We start from the raw sequence: 6,612 nt of genomic DNA, 5'->3' as shown, positions 1-6,612 counted from the left end.
GGCAGATGAGCCCACGCTCAAGCTGGCAACCTTGGTGTTTTGAACCTGGGTCCTCCGCGTCCCAGTACAATGCTCTATCCACTGCGCCACCACTTGGTCAAGCAAGGCACCACAATTATTATTTGTGAAGTTCTTTTTTAGGTGCTCGATGTATTTTAAAGTTTAGGTGTGCTGGCCCAGGCTGATTTACACATTGGTCCTTTAGGAGTCAACACTGTGAGAGTGAGGATATCTACCTCACCTGGGGATGTTGGACCAGGGCTGGTCCTGCTTTCTGAACCTAGAGAGGGAAGGCACTGAGGGCAAGAACTTGGTGTCTGGGGGCAAGAAAGGGGGAAGGATACATTTTGATGGTCAGTTAAGATGAGAACAATGGCTCTAGCTGGGTGTCTCAGTTAATTAGAACATCACCCCACACACCAAGGTTGCAGGTTCCATCCCCAGTCAGGGTACATACAAGAATCCACCAATAAATGCATAAGTGGAATGACAATCAATGTTTCTCTCCCTCTCTAAAATCATCTTTGAAAAAAATTAAGATGAGCCTGACCAGGCAGTGGTGCAGTGGATAGAGCATTAGACAAACACAGAGGACCCAGTTTTGAAACCCCAAGGTTGGCCGGCTTGAGCGTGGGCTCATCCAGCTTGAATAAAGAGTCGCTGGCTTGGCCCTGGCCGGTTGGCTCAGCGGTGGAGAATCGGCCTGGCGTGCGGGGGACCCGGGTTCGATTCCCAGCCAGAGCACATAGGAGAAGCGCCCATTTGCTTCTCCACCCCCCCTCCTTCCTCTCTGTCTCTCTCTTCCCCTCCCGCAGCCGAGGCTCCATTGGAGAAAAGATGGCCCGGTTGCTGGGGATGGCTCCTTGGCCTCTGCCCCAGGCGCTAGAGTGGCTCTGGTCGCGGCAGAGCGACGCCCCGGACGGGCAGAGCATCGCCCCCTGGTGGGCAGAGTATCGCCCCTGGTGGGCGTGCCGGGTGGATCCCGGTCGGGCGCATGCGGGATTTTGTCTGTCTCTCCGCGTTTCCAGCTTTAGAAAAAATACAAAAAAAAATAATAAAAATAAAGAGTCGCTGGCTTGAGCATGGGATCATAGACATGACCCCATGGTCACTGACTTGAGCCCAAAGGTCGCTGGCTTGGAGCCTAGGGTCACTGGCTTAAGCAAGGAGTCACTCATTCTGCTGTAGTCCCCCAGTCAAGGCACATATGAGAAAGCAATCAATGAGCAACTAAGGTGCCCCAAGAAAAGAATTGATGCTTCTCATCTCTCTTTCTTCCTGCCTGTCTGTCCCTATCTGTGTATCTCTCTAGCTAAAAAATAAATAAATAACAAGGGACAGCAAACAGGAGGCAGTCTAGAGAAATACTAGGACTGCAGATACACTGAAGTTTCTGTTTTTGAGGATGTACTGTGGGATTGGCTAGGTCCATTCAACGGCTCTGGGTTACATAGGTGTACCTGGTACTTAAATACGTGATCTCATTTATGGAGGGGTTGTGTGTTACCTCATCTTGCCCTGCCACATCTCTGTTCTTCTCTCATCCTAGCTAAAACCCTTAGCTTCATGCGAGGTTTTAAGGGTTGGAAAACATAAGCCAGTTTTAAAATATTTACCTCTAAATGCAAAGTTAAATAGTTTGAATTGTTTTGTTGGGTTTGTTTTTTTTTGTATTTTTCTGAAGTTGGAAATGGGGAGGCAGTCAGACAGACTCCTGCATGTGCCCGACCAGGATCCACCCGGCACACCCACCAGGGGGCGATGCTCTGCCCATCTAGGGGGTCGCTCTGTTGCAACCAGAGCCATTCTAGCGCCTGAGGCAGAGGCCACAGAGCCATCCTCAGCGCCTGGGCCAACTTTGCTCCAATGGAGCCTCACTGCAGGAGGGGAAGAGAGAGACAGAGAGGAAGGAGAGGGGGAGGGGTGGAGAAGTAGATGGGCACTTCTTCTGTGTGCCCTGGCCAGGAATCGAACCCGGGACTCCTGCACGCCAGGCCGATGCTCTACCACTGAGCCAACCAGCCAGGGCTGAATTGTTTCTTTTCATTAATACTTCTACACTGTTTTCTGTTCTTTTAGCCCTTTGAAGGAAATTGTAAAAAATAAAAAAATAAAATAATCCAGAACAAAATAGATGAGGATCACCCTGCTCCTGTTACCAAGTGTCCTGGCCTGACCCAGTTCTCTGAAATCATACACTGACCCAGCTCTCTGCAATGCCTTAGTTTTATCTTCCTCATCACTTGCCCTCTTGTTCTTGACATTTCTGTGCCAGGCGGGTGCCTATTTTAGCTTGTTCTGTTTTTGCCATGAAGGTCATGTCATTATAATCACAACTTGGATACCATGCCTTTTGGCTTTTATTAAGAGAACAAAATAAAGTTAGAGGGAAAAAATGAGTCTCCACAGAAATACAGCATGAATCAAATCTTTACATTCCTATGCCTCTCCCTACCTTTGTCAGCTACTTTAACGGCATTGAGTGTTAAACTCATAGTAAGTGGAATACAGGTCTGAACATTGCAGAGCCATGTGGACAGATCCCTGGCTCTCCAAGGAGCACCCTTGTTCTTGGTTCTGTCTAGTGGGATGGTTGCTCAGTTTTTACTGGTACCATCTACAGTCTGTCTTGTTTAAGCCAAGCACTCTTCCAGCATGGATTTTGGCTTACTCCCAGAACTGCCTAATCAGGCCATCTTCCGGATCAGATGATATGGATACAGTTGTGTGGATGGCATATTTTTTACAAACCAGCCAAACAATCGCATCAATAGAAACCCGCTATGGGAGGGGAAGCATTAAGTCGGAAACATTACAAGGGAGATTCCTTGTCCATTTCTTCCAAAAGTAGTCAGAGGGGTCCTATTAAGTTCTGTCGCCTAGGATGTCTAGGTAAAAAACAGTAGCTCTAAAGCTCTTCTACAGGTGAGGTCCAGAGCCTCTCACAGTCCTGAGGGGAGGACCTAAGCTTTCTAATGGACTCAGTTTGAGACACTTACTCATTCCCCTTCCCCCTGTAGTTTACAGTGCACCTTAGCATACTAAAGGTTCTGAGAAGTCATGAAGTACAGAAACCTGTTTCTCAAACTTACTTGACCTAGAAATTAGGTCAAGTGTGGGCAGCACTGCTGAGTGAAATGCTGTTATTCAGAGCTTTACTTTGAGTCTCCTCTAACACAAGTTTGGCCCTATCAGAATGGACCAACTCTGCCCTGGCCAGGTGGCTCAGTGGCTTGGTGTCCCAGTGCACCAAGGTCGCGGATTTGATCCCTGATTGGGACATGTAGGAGAAGCAACCAGTGAGTACACAACTAAGTGGAACGAGTTGATGCTTCTCTCTGTCTCTCTTCCTTTCCCCCTCTCCTTTCCTCTCTTTTTCTCACTTTCTCTCTCTCGCTCAAATCAATGGAAAAAATTTTTTCTTAATCTTTTTTTTTAAATTAAGTGAGAGGCAGGGAGGCAGAGACAGACTTCTGCGTGCGCCCCAACCGGGATCCACCTCGCAAGACCCCTACCAGGTGATGCTCTGCCTGTGTGGGCTGCTGCTGCATGCCTGAAGCAAGGTCATGGAGCCATCTTTAGTGCCCGGGGCCAACTTTACTTGAACCATTTGAGCCATGGCTGAGAGAGGGGAAGAGAGGGAGAGAGATAGAGTGAGGAAGAGGTTTGGAGAAGCAGATGATCACTTTTCCTGTGTGCCCTGACCAGGAATCAAACCCAGGACTTCTCTGTGTCAGGCCAACGCTCTACCTCTGAGCCAATCCACTAGGGCCATGATGGAGAACCCTTTTATAAAAACTGCCCACTTTTGGCCCTGGCCGGTTCACTCAGTGGTAGAGTGTTGGCCTGGCGTGCAGGAGTCCCGGGTTCGATTCCCGGCCAGGGCACACAGGAGAGGCGCCCATCTGCTTCTCCACCCCTCCCCTTCTCCTTCCTTTCTGTCTCTCTCTTCCCCTCCCGCAGCTAAGGCTCCATTGGAGCAAGGTTTGCCCGGGTGCTGGGGATGGCTCTGTGGCCTCTGCCTCAGGCGCTAGAATGGCTCTGGTTGAGGCAGAGCGACGCCCCAAGATAGGCAGAACATCGCCCCCTGGTGGGCATGCCGGGTGGATCCCGGTCGGGCGCATGCGGGAGTCTGTCTGACTGCCTCCCCGTTTCCAACTTTGGAAAAATATATTAAAAAAAAAAAAAAAAAAAACCAAAAAACTGCCCACTTTTGCAGTGCTGATCAACTTGGTCCTTCCTGCCCACTAGTGGGCATTCCAACTTTCATGGTGGGCCAATCACAGCGTGGTTTGCTTGCTCCGCTTCCCCTCCCATGGCGTAGTGGATAGAGCGTCGGCCTGGGATGCGGAGGACCCAGGTTCGAGACCCCAAGGTTGCCAGCTTGAGTGTGGGCTCATCTGGTTTGAGCAGAGCTCACCAGCTTGGACCCAAGGTCGCTGGCTCAAGCAAGGGGTTACTCGGTCTGCTGAAGGCCCGCGGTCAGGCTATTTATATTTTTTTATTAAAATTTTAAAATATATCATGTTAACATGGATTCAAGTGTCCAACTCAGTATAACACCCTCACCCCCAACAACGTGCCCCCATTACACCCCCTAGTCCCCCCCTTTTTAACTCCCCCCTTCTGAGATTTGCTGTCTGGTTATCTGTATCTATGTGTTATGTATATATAATTTCACTAATCCCTTCACCTTCTCTAATCCTGTCCCCTTATCCCCCTTCCCTCTGACAGCTGTCCCTCTGCTCCCCATGACCCTGCCTCTGCCTCTATTTTGTTCTTCAGTTCACCACGTTCATTATATAAGTGAGATTCCACATATAAGTGAGATCATATGATATTTGTCTTTCTCTGCCTGGCTTATTTCATTTAGCATAATAATCTTCAAGTCCATACATTCCATCACAAAAGGTAAGATTTCATTCTTTTTCACGGCCGTGTAATATTCCATTGTGTATATGTATCACAGCTTTTTTATCCACTTGTCCACCAATGGACACTTTGGTTGTTTCCAGGTCTTGGCTATTGTAAACAATGCTGCAATATACATGGGGGTGCATATCTTCTTTTGAATCAGTGTTTTGGGATTCTTAGGATATATTCCTCAAAGCAGAGTAGCTGGGTCAAAAGGCAGTCCATTTTTAATTTTTTGAGGAAATGCGATACTATTTTCCACAGTGGCTGCACAAGTTTGCATTCCCACCAGCAATGTGGGAGGAAAATGTTCCCTTTTCTCCACACCCTCGCTAGCACTTGTTTTGTGTTGATTTGTTAATGAGAGCCATTCTGACAGTTGTAAGGTGGTATTTTATTGTGGTTTTAATTTGCATTTCTCTGATGAGTAGATATTGGCCTATAGTTTTCTTTCTTTGTAGTGTCTTCACCTGGTTTTGGAATGAGGATAATTGCCTCATAAAATGAGGTTGGAAGTCTTCCATCTTCTTAAATTTTTTGGAATAGCTTGAGAAGAATAGGTGTTAGTTCTTCTTTGAATGTTTGATAAAATTTGCCTGTGAAGCCATCTGGTCCAGGACTTTTGTTTGCTGGGAGTTTTTGATAACTGTTTCAATTTCATTTGTTGTAATCAGTCTGCTCAGGTTTTTGGATTCTTTCAGATTGAGTTTTGGAAGATTGTATGTTTCTAGGAATTTATCCATTTCACCTAGGTCCCTGGTCAGCAAACTGCGACTCATGAGCCATATGCAGCTCTTTGGCCCTTTGAATGTGGCTCTTGCACAAAATACCACTTGCAGGTGCTACCTTGATAAGGAATGTACCTAACTATATAGTTTAAGTTTAAAAAATTTGGCTCTCAAAAGAAATTTCAATCATTGTACTGTTTCTTTTTTTTTCTTTTTTTTAATTTTTTTAATTTTTATTTATTTATTCATTTTAGAGAGGGGGGGGAGAGAGAGAGAGAGAGAAGAGGGGAGGAGCAGGAAGCATCAGGAAGCATCAACTCCCATATGTGCCTTGACCAGGCAAGCCCAGGGCCTTGAACCGGCAACCTCAGCCTTTCCAGGTCAACACTCCATCCACTGTGCCACCACAGGTCAGGCTCATTGTACTGTTTCTATTTGGCTCTGTTGACTAGTGAGTTTGCCGACCACTGGCCTAGGTTATGCAATTTTTTGGCATAAATATCTTCATAGTATTTTCTTACAATCTTTTTATTTCTGTGGTGTCAGTTGTTACTTCTCCATTTCCATTTCTAATTTTATTTATTTGGGTCCTCTTTTTTTCTTGATGAGTCTGGTTAAAGGTTTATCAATCTTGTTTACCTTTTCAAAGAACCAGCTCTTGGTTTCATTTATTTATTATTTTTTTATTTTTTTAGCCTCTATGTCATTTATTTCTGCTCTGATCCTTATTATTTCCTTTCTTCTTCTTCCTCTGGGCTTTATTTGCTGTTCTTTTTCTACTTCTTTTACGTGCAGGGTTAGGTTGTTTATTTGAGCTTTTTCTTGCTTCTTAAGGTATGCCTGTAATGCTATGAACTTCCCTCTCAGGACTGCTTTTGCTGTATTCCATAGATTTTAGGTTGTTGTATGTTTGTTTTCATTTGTTTCAAGGAAATTTTTTATTTCTTCCTTGATCTCTTTTTTTAAGTCA

This window comes from Saccopteryx bilineata, chromosome 2 (assembly GCF_036850765.1).
Source record: "Saccopteryx bilineata isolate mSacBil1 chromosome 2, mSacBil1_pri_phased_curated, whole genome shotgun sequence".
Taxonomy (NCBI): Eukaryota; Metazoa; Chordata; class Mammalia; order Chiroptera; family Emballonuridae; genus Saccopteryx; species Saccopteryx bilineata.
The sequence above is the reverse complement of the archived record's forward strand: the minus strand, read 5'-3'. Positions refer to the sequence as shown.